Genomic DNA, 12,933 nt, shown 5'->3' on the forward strand with positions numbered 1-12,933 from the left:
AACAGCAGCATTGATTTAATTGCACTTAAATTTACTTCACTGCACATGGCGTGCATGCATCCAATCAACGTGTTTTTTTGGCATGCAGGAACATTTATTAAGCCTCCATTTAAAATTAATTCAAGCCTGGAAGGATTCTTCTTAAACTTTGAAGTGTTCAACCCATAATTGGCAATTATATCTGGTTAGTTGGCGTAGCAGCTGCTTTAGAGGGTGGTTGGGTGCAGGGGCAAGTTTGGACAGTCCCTGTTTGTTAGATTGTTTCTTTCAGTCATCAAATGGGTTTTCACTTGGGTTGCATTTTTTAAATAGTGAGCTTTTTACAAAATTTACAGATTAAATCAGAAAGAGAGGAAGGTTTTTGTCATCTAGTGGTGAGGTTGCAGATTGCATTCTGCCATCACTGGTCACTACTGTTTCCCTTCATGTTTTCGCTTCTTTGGTGATGGGTATTCATATGCCCTTCCATTCTCTTGTGATAAACATGTATGATCCTCAATTTTACAAAAACAAGAGCTGTAAAATGACAACTCAAAAAAATTCAACATAATGTCATAAATCACAATCTGAGCACTTTGTTTTAGAGGAAGAGAAAGTGAAACTGCACAAGCAACCAGTAGGCAGTTTATAGTGGAGCAACTGCAGATTTCTCTTTTTTTTTTCAGTCTTCTGCAAAACTGTCAAAGATAAAGTATGTTCCTTTTGGGCTACTGCATCAATATGGTGTTACAACATTGTGAGGCCCACGCCCATGAATACACAAAGGGCTCATTACAACTTTATGACATCACATTGATTAGTTTTTGCACTTATGAACAGATGGTTGTGAATGCTACATTCCATTTCTGCTAATAAACGCTCCTAAATCCTACACACTGTAGCTTTAAGGTCCTTTTGAAAGCCCCATCAGGTTTTCTGTCTTTTTCTTCATGAGGTTCTCAGCTACTTAACACATTGTAAAAGTAAGACTTTTGTTAATCTCTGCTGAACATTGCAGCTAAAATAATAAAAAAAAAATGCTCTGGGACATTATTTTAATGCTATTCTCCAGATCCTGAGCAAACGCCGTAATGAAGGCTGAAAGTGCCGACGTATTTGAGCTATTTCAGGCCTGAAAAGTGCCTCAAGTTAGTTGGCATGGTAAAGGTACAAAAACAAGGTTTAGTTTCCTACTTTTCCAGTGTTAGTTCCCCTGGACACAATATGAATAATTAATGTGGCCTTAGAATAGAAATGCCAGTAAACAACTTCTCCCTTCTGTGGAGGGACTGTCTTGGATGAGATGTCTTTTCAACATTGTGTTGAGAATTGGGACAGTGCCTGAGGAGTGTCAATCTGGGATGGTGGTCCCCATATTTTAGAAAAGAGGGACCAGGGAGTGTGTGCCAACTACAGGGGAACTATACTCAGCATATACCGTATTTTCCGGACTATAAGTCGCACTTTTTTACATGTTTTGGCCGGGGGTGCGACCTATACTCCAGTGCGACTTATAAATGAAAAATATACCGGTAGGATCTCAATTAATTTACTGTAACAAAACAATTTTACGTGACAGAGTCGATCTATGTTTTAAAATGGCCACCGGAAAAGGAAATGCAATGCATCATGGGCACTGTAGTATGACGGCCATCCTATAGTTCACGCTGGTCGCGATAACCAATCAGAGAACAGAACTTTGGATGCGTATTCCTCACCTCACCCACAGCGTGTGAAGCTGACGAACTCGGTGCTTGCTGTTATTCCGGCATGGCGAACAAAACAGCTTCAACCCTTGGATATCAATGTGAGCAGAGTGTTTAAGTTGACGCTGAGAGCTGCGTGGGAGCATTGGGTGAGCAACGGCGGAGGATTAGCGTGTGCACTTGGAAGGAGCTGGCGTCGATGATTGTGAAAAGCGTTTGAAGCAGACGAAAATGGTGTTTATTCCGGGACGGCTAACAAGACAGCTTCAACCCTTGGATATCAGTGTGAGCAGAGTTGACGCTGAGAGCTGCATGGGAGCACTGAGCGACGGCGGAGGATTAGCGTCTGCACTTGGAAGGAGCTGGATCGACACCGCTGGGAGGTCATGAGCTGCGCAGGTAGGCGCTGCATGGTTCGGCTCGCAATGTGGTCCGCAAAATACAAACATATCTGTAGGTAAAATGCAGCTCACGAGAGGGCACTCGAGGCTTGTGTGACTGTTCCTGCGAATTCTGACTACCATAGAAAAATAAAAATTTTAACGTTACTGATAACATAACAAGACAACGGAGAAGGCCCGAAAAAATGCCACCAAAAAGAAAATCATACTCTGCAGATTACAAGTTGCGACTGGTGAAATATGCATCCGAAAACGGTAGCCGTCACAATATTATCATCTGAACTTTTCATGTTAACATACCTGTATGTCCATGGGACTTATAGTCCAGTGGACCTTATTTATGGTTTATTTTTCTTTATAATGGATAAAGTGGCTGGTGCGACTTATACTCCGGTGCGACTTATTTATGGTTTGTTTTTCTTTATAATGGATAAAGTGGCTGGTGCGACTTATACTCCGGTGCGACTTATAGTCCGGAAAATACGGTACATACTATAAACTCAGCATCCCTGGTAAAGTCTACTCCAGGGTGCTGGAAAGGAGGGTTCACACCATAGTCAAACCTCAGATTGAAGAGGAACAATGCAGGTTCCGTCCTGGCCCTGGAACAACCGACCAGCAGTTCACTCTCACAAGGATCCTGGAGGGTGCCTGCAGTATGCCCATCCAGTCTACATGTGTTTTGTGGACTTGGAGAAGGTGTATGATCAGGTACCCCAGGAGATACTGTGGGAGGTGCTGCAGGAGTATGGAGTGAGGGGGGTCCCTTCTTGGGGCCATCCAATCTCTGTACTCACAAAGCGAGAGCTGTGTTCAGGTTCTCGTTTCCGGTGAGGGTTGGACTCTGCCAGGGCTGCACTTTGTCACCAATCCTGTTTGTGATATTCATGGACAGGATATCGAGGTGTAGTCGGGGGGAGGAGGGTTTCCAGTTTGGTGGGCTCAGGGTCTCATCACTTCTTTTGCAGATGATGTGGTCCTGTTGGCTTCATCGGCCTGTGACCTCCAACACTCACTGGATCGATTCGCAGGCAAGTGTGAAGTGGCTAGGATGAGGATCAGCACCTCTAAATCTGAGGCCATGGTTTTCAGCAGAAACCAATGGATTGCCTACTCTGAGTAGGGAATGTGGTCTTGCTCCAAGTGAAGGAGTCCAAGTACCTCGGGGTCTTGCTCACGAGTGAGGGGAGAATGGAGCATGAGATTGGCCAGAGAATTGGTTCAGCAGGGGCGGTATTGCATTCGCTCTACCGTACTGTTGTGAAGAAAAGTGAGCTGAGTCAAAAGGTGAAGCTCTCGATCTACTGGTCAATCTTCGTTCCTACTCTCACCTATGGTCATGAGGGTTGGGTCATGACCAAAAGAACTAGATCGCAGGTACAAGCGGCCAAAATGGGCTTCCTCAGGAGGGTGGCTGGGGTCTCCCTTAGAGATAGGGCGAGAAGTTCGTCCGTGGGGAGCTCGGAGTAGAGCCACTGCTCCTTCGCATTGAAATGAGCCAGCTGAGGTGGTTTGGGCATCTGGTAAGAATGCCCACTGGGCGCCTCCCTAGGGAGATGTTCCAGGCACGTTCAGCTGGTAGGAGATCTTGGGGAAGACCCAGAATGAGGTGGCAAGATTATATCTCTACACTGGCCTGGGAACCCCTCGGGATCCCCCAGTCAGAGGTGGTCAATGTGGCACAGGAAAGGGAAGTCTGGGGTCCCCTGCTGGAGCTCTTGCTCCTGCGACCCAATCATGGATAAGCGGTTGAAGATGAGTGAGTGAGTAAACAACTTAGCATTGGAAATCACCGGGTGGGGGTGAGGTAATGTTTTGAGGAATAATGGAATTGTTGCATGTGAGACTTAAATTACTGAGTTTTTGGCTAATGTGCAAATCTTTCAAAAATAAATGATAAAGTAGTCCGTATTTCTTCAGTAACTCAGATTTTGATCTTGACATAGTGTTACTGTAGCCACATTTCTGGATTGAAGACATTCACGTTATCATTTGTTAGAAGCCATGATGCCCTTTGATGTGGAAGAAGACACTCTGTGATTATGTGCTCTGGGACAGACACTAATGAAGCCAGCTATATGTAAAAAAACACAAAGACAACAGACAACCTGACTGTACTAATTAAACCTACCTTCACTGTTTAATTCAGCCAGCTGATGGGGGGGACCTCTGCGCCTTTTGTTTCCAGTGTCTGCACTGATAGGCTTAATTATCTGATCTTAGAGGCTGTTCATGCCCCGGTGCACAATCGGCCTAATGCTGCTGTATGAGCACTGTGTTAAAGCCAAGTGGTTTAAAGGTCTACTGCCTCTGTTTTTTTTTTGTTTTTTTTTTAACATATATTTAAGTCATAAAGGAATTTTCTTTGGTACCACTATAATTTTATTCCTTAGCATTTAAATAAGGAATTCATAATATGATATTGATAATATGATCAAAATTTGCATGGTGTGGAAACAATTTAGAATTTTTGCCCCTGAAGGGGAGAATTTCAAGCGATCAGATGGCAGTGACCTACATTTGGTAGCAACGACAGATAACATGGGGGCTTCCCTGACTTGTGTGAGGTATGCTGGAAAGTACACAGTGACAGCCAATTGGAGTAAAGAAATGCAGTGTGACATCAGCTGGCTGCTCACTCAATCAAAATAAACCAAAATGGCCAAACATGCTCTGAAATAACATTTCAGTATAAATTCAATATGGTCACCTTCCTAAAATAATGCCCTAAGTCATATTTTCCAAAACGTGACTTAGACCATTATTTTAGGAAGGTGACAATATGTTTCTCATATATTTTGGAAAATCAACACTTCTAAATCTAAAAATGCTGTTTTTGAAACCAGTTAGCGAGTACGGAATACACAGCACATGCGCTTTCTGTTGCTGATGGTGTGACAAGAAAAATAAAATATTTGCTATAGAATTCCCCCCAGGTAACTTTGTTCTCTTCATTTAAATGAGCTGTAATTTTGCATTATGCTACAAAAATAAAGCTACATTATAAAGCCTGGATTTTAGTAGAAACTACATTTTGTCAGTTTTGTGAAATTTGAAAGGCCGTACATCTATAAATGAGAAACATATAGGAATTGTATGGGTGTATTCTTGTGAATACTTGAATAGTAGTGAATAAAGACTATTCTGATGATGCACAATTTTCAAGCTGAGCATCAACATTATACAATGCTTTTGCAAAAGACGTTAGGCAGTAAAGCCACAGCAGGGCTGGGCAAATTGTTCCAGAAAGGGCCAAGAGGGTGCAGGTTTTCCTTGCAGCCACTGATTCCACCAGGTGATTTCACTGATTAATATCACTTTGAGCAGATGGAATCAGTTAATCAGTGAAATCACCTGGTGGAATCAGTGGCTGCAAGGAAAACCTGCACCCTCTTGGCCCTTTCTGGAACTAGTTGCCCACCCCTGAGCCACAGTGTGTAGGATTTAGGCACATTTATTAGCAGGCATTGAATATAGCATGCATAGGCATCTGTTCATTAGTGTATAGCCTGTACCAATGAACTGATGTGTTTTATGAGATTATAATGAGACTTCATATTTACATGGGAGTGGGCCCCATAATGGAGACTGTCATGTTGATACAGTAGCCCAAAATGGACATACATACTACACTTTTTGCTTTTTGCATCTTGGCTGGAAGACTTTAGAAAAAGAAGATGACTCAGTGGTTGTTCTTCTGTAGCGTCTGCTGGTTATGAGCAAAGGCTAGCAAGTTAGAGAACCATCATTTTTGTAAAATGGAGCATTGTATCTACTGTTTGTCACGAGAGAGGGCAAGGGACCATGAATCCAAAAGATGAAGCGAAAACATCAAGGGAAACAAAATCACTCACTCATTCATCTTCAACCGCTTATCTGGGTTCGGGTCGCAGGGGCAACAGCTCCAGTAGGGGACCCCAGACTTCCCTTTCCCATGCCCAGGCCAGTGTGGAAATATAATCTCTCCACCTAGTCCTGGGTCTTCCCCGGAGTCTACTCCCAGATGGACGTGCCTGGAACACCTCCCTAGGGAGGCGTCCAAAGGGCATTCTTACCAGATGCCCGAACCACCTCAGCTGACTCCTTTCAACGCAAGCAGCGGCTCTACTCCGAGCTCCCCATGGATGACAGAGCTTCTCACCCTAGCTCTAAGAGAGACGGAAGCCCATTTCAGCCGCTTGCACCCGGGATCTAGTTCTTTTGCTCATGACCCAACCCTCATGGCCATAGGTGAGAGTAGGAATGAAGACTGACGAGTAGATCGAGAGCTTCATGTTTTGGCTCAGCTCCCTTTTCGTCACAACAGCACGGTAGAGTGAATGCAATACCACCCCTACTGCGCCGATTCTCCGGCTAATCTAAACACTCCATTGTCCACTATAAATTGTCATGTAACTGTCACTTATATACACGCTGTCCATATTCCTGAGCCGCTTAGGTGGGTAGGGAGAGTTCCCATGGGATAAAAAAAGCTTTTCAACCTACCATCCCTGGTTCTAAAGACCAGGCACCTAAGTTTTTCTTTTTCTTTTTTTTTAATGTGTGATGAGTCTAGAATATATATGACTTTCACTTTGTGAAATAACTGACAACAATATTGAACTTTTTCATGATATTCTAATTTTTTATGTATCTGTATGTTAAGTACACATTTTAAAATATGTTTTGAAAAAAACAAACCAATTTTGTATAATCTAAATATTTTTAAAAAATGTTCAAAGATATTGAAGAGAAACAAAAAAAAGCTTATATAAATAGGAATTTAAAAATATGTATATAGATACTAGCATGTTGCCGTGGGTATCCACAGGCTCTAGATTGGGTAGTGTTTATAAATCAGGTAACTGACATTTTTCAAGGGTGGTAATAAATTATGCAAAGTTTCTATAATGAGTTGGAATGGCGCATTAGTCTAGAATGTTTTTAGAACCTCCAACCTCAGCAATTTTTAGAAGAACTCAACCCTTTTATTTCCTGTTAATTACAAATGTTCTATGTTAATTTACTGTCTTAATGTATTCAGAAATTGTTTAGGTCTTCATCATTTTTATTATTATCTGTATTATTACTTTATTTTATTATTACGTCTATTTTGTCATTTGGTTTTTAAATGGACCACAATGGAAATAAGTGTTTTCACTTTCTTGTGTCATCCATGCATTTTTAATGTATTTAAAATTATATTGTGTACTTACATTGAACCTACTAAATAAAATCGCATGCATGCTTTTAATATATATGATAGATGATTTGATGAAATGTGATGCTGTCTGTCATCCAGCGCGGCATTTGGGAATACACTTATAATGGAATTAATATATAGATGATCTGCTGGAATGGCGTGTGAGTCCAGAATGTAATTATCAACATCCATTGTTCAGTGTTGCTAGCCAATATTTGTAGTTTCTCCAAAAATATTAGTCCTATCGATGTTCTGCTTCAGTAGCATTCATCCTTGACCCAAAATACATAAACATACCAAACGGCAAATGTCAGCTCTTCGCAGTTTGTCCATGATTGAAGCTATAAGCATGCACGTACGCAGACCTTTTTGCCTTTTCTGCATTCTGCCCCAAGCAGGTGCTTTTATTTTTACACACCCACAAACAGAAATGGTGGTGGAAGACATCCAATGCACTACACTTCCACTTGTGGTAACACCAATATGACACAACTAAATTGACTAAACCAACTGAACTAAAAAAAAAATACAATGAATCAATAACACTAACAACACTGTTAAATTAACATGAACCACAATAACAACATTTAAAACTCTGAACTCCCATGGTGCATTGCAGTACAACAACCATTTTTCATTGCTGTTAGATACTATCGCTAATTTCTCAAAAAATATTAGTCCTATCAACTTTCCATTTTTTGCATCGTCTATCCTTGACCCAAAATGCATAGGCATACTAAACGGCACGTGTCAGCTCTCTCCGGTTTCTCCGTGATCAAAGCCAAACACACACACATGCATACACGTACACAGAGGCCACTTGGCTATTATAATATACGTAAAATGTGCTGGACCGGTGATGCAACAGCCAAAGGATTCCCTCTGTAAAGTTTATCTGATCACAACAGATGTTTACAACACATTCAGAGTTGTCATGGGTTTCTTGATGGCTCCCCTCACTCATCTCCTGCTTGTACAGCCACTCAGTTTTTAGAACTGCCTACTCCTGAAGCATTTACTGTATAGTACAATACTGTTTGCCTACTCCTGAAGCATTTACTGTATAGTACAATACTGTTTGTAGGACTTAATGATTGATGTTAACATATTCAGTTATTTAGAAATGTTCATGCATCCATCCCCTGACGTGTCAAAGGCTAGCATATATTTCCAGTATATATCCAGCATATAGTTATATTAATTTGGTTTGTTTGCATTTATTTCTGAACACATTTTAAAACTTAAGGGTGCCAGTAATTGTGACTAGGACTGTAATGCAACTTCAAAACCACACATATATGTATGTTGAGAGATGAGGATAAAACTATTTATCCCCCACACACTGCACCAACATTTTATTCTCTCACAGTACTTATAAATCCCGTACATATGATGCCGTGGTGCTAGCAGTGTTACACAGACATGTCTCCCACAGGGGGTCAACGCAAACACTGCTGCCACAACATTCAAGCACCATAGCCCCTCATGTGGTCTTATGGTGTCATCCATAATTGAATCTATTCGTTTTCTCTTCAACATCTAAACATATGGTACCTCCCCAAATAGGCTGAGCTCATCCAGCATCCGGCTGACTCTCACCGTCCCTTCGTTCCCTCTCACTGCCGTCAGTTCCCCCTCCCCACCTCTTGTTTTCTCATTGTCGAGCTGTTTCCGCTTGAGTAACCCCCCGCCCCCCTGTGAGATTATAGTCTAGACAGGCATGTGCTGATTGGCTATCATGCTTGGCGGTTTCTTCTCATTGGAGAGAGATACATATACGCATAGTGAGACTGAGCCATTTGAAAGGTGAGAGACTGGCGGGGCGGCATTCAAACAACACCACGACCGGCAGGGATACGCCTTCCTCCTGCTGTGTGAAAGTTTATAGAAGGTAAGAAAGTGGAAGTGTGTGGAGATGTGTAGCTGTAAATTATTAGTTTTTGTTTGTTTGTTTGTTTGTTTAAATTGAAGTTATGAGGCCTGCTGGTTTGATCGGATATTGAAAAGAGATTTTCAACTCAAACATAATGAAGCCTAGACATATACCTTTGCCAACTCCAAAAACTAAGTGGACAGGGGGTGGAAATGGTGTCATGGAAATCAATAGGAAGTTTGATTTAAAAAAAAATAAAATTTAAATGGCATTGTACATGTGTATATTGTATGTATTAACAATGGGGGAGATGGCATAAATAAGTTACTTGATGAATGCTGCTTGTGATATTTTTGCACATATATATTTAATACCCGTAATGAGATGATCCAGTATGAGCAATAGTGTAACAGAAATTATTCTGTGTGGAAGAAACATTTGTGCATTCTCAAAGATTAAGGAACTAAGAGCAGAGATCCCTGTTTGCAAACATTATGGAAAACCAAGGGTCCAATGAAATGTTTGTGACGCAAGTATAGATTTGCTGTTCTTGTATATTTGATACGGCAGCAATGAACTACAAGGTATCTAAAGTTGTAGATCATAGATAACGGTAGATAGAGTCTTTTGACAAGGCATTGGTTCCTAATATGTGAAGTGATGCCTTGTCTGAGACTACATTTATGGAATCAATGCCTGTTAGGGCAGAAAAGAAAAGAAAAGCATGTTCTACATGGGCCTTGAGGTGCAAAGTTGCTGGTGCTTATCCCCAAATTCATTAGTGTGAAAGGATTGAGAGACTCCCCATGGATGGGACATCAGTCCATCACAGGTTACTTCGCCAGCCAAGGCTGGCACACATTTACATGGCAAGCTAGGGAATCAAACCTGTGTCTGCATATTGGTAGCCCAATTGCTATCCAACCACTCTGTTAGGGCAGGAAAGTATGTCTAAAAATAAGTTTTGCTAAGCATCTGGTTCAAAATCAAATTAACTGTTTCTTGACCCAATGCCAATATGTTTGCAGGAGAACAAACATCTAAATCTTTGGGGTCCTAATGCTTCCTGTCTTACAGTATGGTTGTGAACCAATTGCTTAATATGACCATATATGTCTTTGCAACCGGTCTCTTTGGAGGATCCTTGTGTAGTACTGGAATGACTTTGTGTCAAACGAGCGGTTACATAGGGAGACTTATTTGAGGGTGTATCATTTGCATTCTGAGGGAGTGTCAGCTATGACATTTTGGACATGTGGCATGTTTCTCTGGGCATGATACCTCAGTCTTGAGGGCCCCAGAGGCTGGAGAAGGCCAAGGGGGTGGATACATTTCACCTGTCTGCAGCAAATTCATGGTTACTTGGTTGTTATGGTTTGGCTGTATTACCGGGTGGTTGCCGTCCATAATCTGGGGCGGCTCCTTGGTGTGGTGAATATGGAGATGCGTGGCACCAGTGCATTTTCCCACACTTGACTTAACTCAAAGTCTATCAATCCACCTTATCTTGTTGAAGTACTTTTATGTTTTGTCAGTAATCTGTTAAATAAACAGGCCTGAAAATGTCACCTCACTGCTGGAAGTTATGAATTGTGTTTTATTTAAATTGGCCATTAATGTATGTAATGTATTATGTTATTACTGATGGATCCATGAATACTTGTGTGTGTGTGTGTGTGTGGGGGGGGGGGGGGGGTTTCAAGCAGGTTTGCTCATCAGTCACTTGTAACTTGACGGTGAGAGTTTGGGTTTAGATAAGACTGTTCTAAACAGATTCAAACCATGGGTGGAGGTGTGTCCGCCTCTTGGTTTTCCATGTGCCTTCAACAGAAAAACGGTTACTCCAAGTCACATGACACATGGTCTTAAACAAAGGGGAGCTGAGAGGAGGAGGCAGAAAATATAAACAGAACATTAGATGAAGAACAAGGAGGGAGGAGCAGAGATGAGGAAAAAAATGAATGAATGAATGAAAAGGTGCAGAAGGTAAAGTGAGAGAACAAGCTGGTGTGTTCTACAGCTGTCATGGGTTGGATCCTGTCTCAGGCCATATGGGGCACGAGCCTGTCATCCAAAACTAGGTCACATGACCAAAAATTCAACAAGCTGAGTCGCCTGGAGTACATGACACAATGACAGTGTTTGACAATACAGATAAAAAAAGAGGATTTGTATTTGTTCCCTCTGCTGGTAACAGTGCAGAGCTTGGACAGTGAGTGAATTTTCTATCAACTTTTACTTCACCAAATTAAAAATAGCACATGATGTTTGGGATGAACTTTGAGGTACAAGATCAAAATAAAAAGCAACTGATTTGCCAATGTAAAATCCCAGACTGTGTATATATATACTGGACAAACCTTCTGTGACATCACCCATAGGTTTTCTAAAGAGTCCTGGAAGAGTTGTTTTGACATGTCATGGCCAACCCATAAATGGGTTCTTCTTGCGTATGGGTCTCAGCAGTATCAGCCAGTCATTGCAGCCAGCTCATGGTATTGATGTTCAGGTTGGACAGATCAGTGGGTGCAGGATTGATTGGACTGGATGATTGCTGTGCATTCTGTTCCACAGGTCCACATATACAGGTTGCAGATGGGCGTAAACTCCAGCAGAGCATGTTGGCATTGAATCACCCACACCTGTCTGTCACTGGTTCAGTGTGACCCATTCTTTGCAGGGAAGATCTGCATCTGGTGGTGACCTAATGTCTGGAGTGACAGTAAATTGAGAGGACAAAGTATCTGCTGCCAATCAGTTCTCCATGCTTGAACAATGTTGAAATTTGAGCTGCACAGGGTAGCTGCATGGTGGAGGAAGGGGCAGTGAGAGGGTACTTGTTGTTGACCACTATAATATCGTGCAGAGGGTGTCTTGAATCCTACAGAGCCTTGTTTGTGAGTCTATGAGTGTAATGTTCTCTGTGAAGAGACACATGGGCTCTGCCAAAAAGAACAGGGAGAAACCCGGTAGTTGTCAGTCTGAGACAACCGATAACAATTCTGAGGGTTTCGTTGAAAAAAGTATTGTGGTGACACAGCAACACCATAAGTGGGTAAAGAGGTGCAGCGTAGGCAAGACCCTGCATGACCTGGGAGAAATGAATAAAGTTTGAACACACCCCAGTCTCTAAATTAATGAGCTATACCTAACCTTGGTTCAGGCTAACCTTGGTTTGGGTGTTTTTTTTACGTGGTGGGCACAACTAACCAAAAAATGAGCTTCGATAACAGATAATCAGCTAACTGAAAATTTATCTTTCATGAAGCTTAACCGATAAACCACCCTAAAATTTATCGGAAGCTACAGCTAACCAATAACTTCCAGTATTGTCTCCGGTACACTTACAACTAGAGGTGGGCGGATCGATCCTAATATCGATAATATCGATACAGACGCTGGTATTGATATTGAACGACCCTCGTGTAAAAAGATCTATACTCAACCTTTTTTTCTCTCCTGCACGCACTGACTGCTGGGCACGCAGATTCAGAAGTCTGCTCTCTGTCTGTAAGAGCTGCGCTGCACTGTGTCACACAACACAGAGCAGCGCACCCTCCTCCCTCTGGTCTTTTGTTGTTGCGCCGTCACGTGGCTCAGCGGCGCCAGCCAACAGCCATGCAAGTAGGCTCAGCCTGGCCCGCCCACTCAGCGCTCTCCTCGAGTCAGCCCTCTACCTCAGAAGAGTTTAAGTTGTGTTGAGTGATATTTTTTAAACAAAAATGTTAATTGTGATAATAAAGTATTTTGTTGTCACATACAATGTTTGGCGAAATTCTATCCTAGGTCTTT

General features: G+C 42.0%; 1 protein-coding gene across 2 annotated transcripts in view; it reads left to right on the plus strand.

Annotated features, from left to right (window-relative positions):
• inka2 (inka box actin regulator 2) overlaps window positions 1–12,933 on the plus strand; it is a 43,358-nt gene that overhangs the window by 19,578 nt on the left and 10,847 nt on the right. Inside the window, exon 1 of one of the 2 annotated variants that reach the window (XM_034166094.1) lies at window positions 9,084–9,159. The exons of the other annotated variant lie outside the window; for it this stretch is intronic. The gene's annotated coding sequence lies outside the window, so the exon portion shown is untranslated. Of the gene's footprint in view, window positions 1–9,083; window positions 9,160–12,933 lie in introns of those variants that run through there. 2 annotated transcript variants of the gene reach the window in all.

This window comes from Thalassophryne amazonica, chromosome 3 (assembly GCF_902500255.1).
Source record: "Thalassophryne amazonica chromosome 3, fThaAma1.1, whole genome shotgun sequence".
NCBI lineage: Eukaryota > Metazoa > Chordata > Actinopteri > Batrachoidiformes > Batrachoididae > Thalassophryne > Thalassophryne amazonica.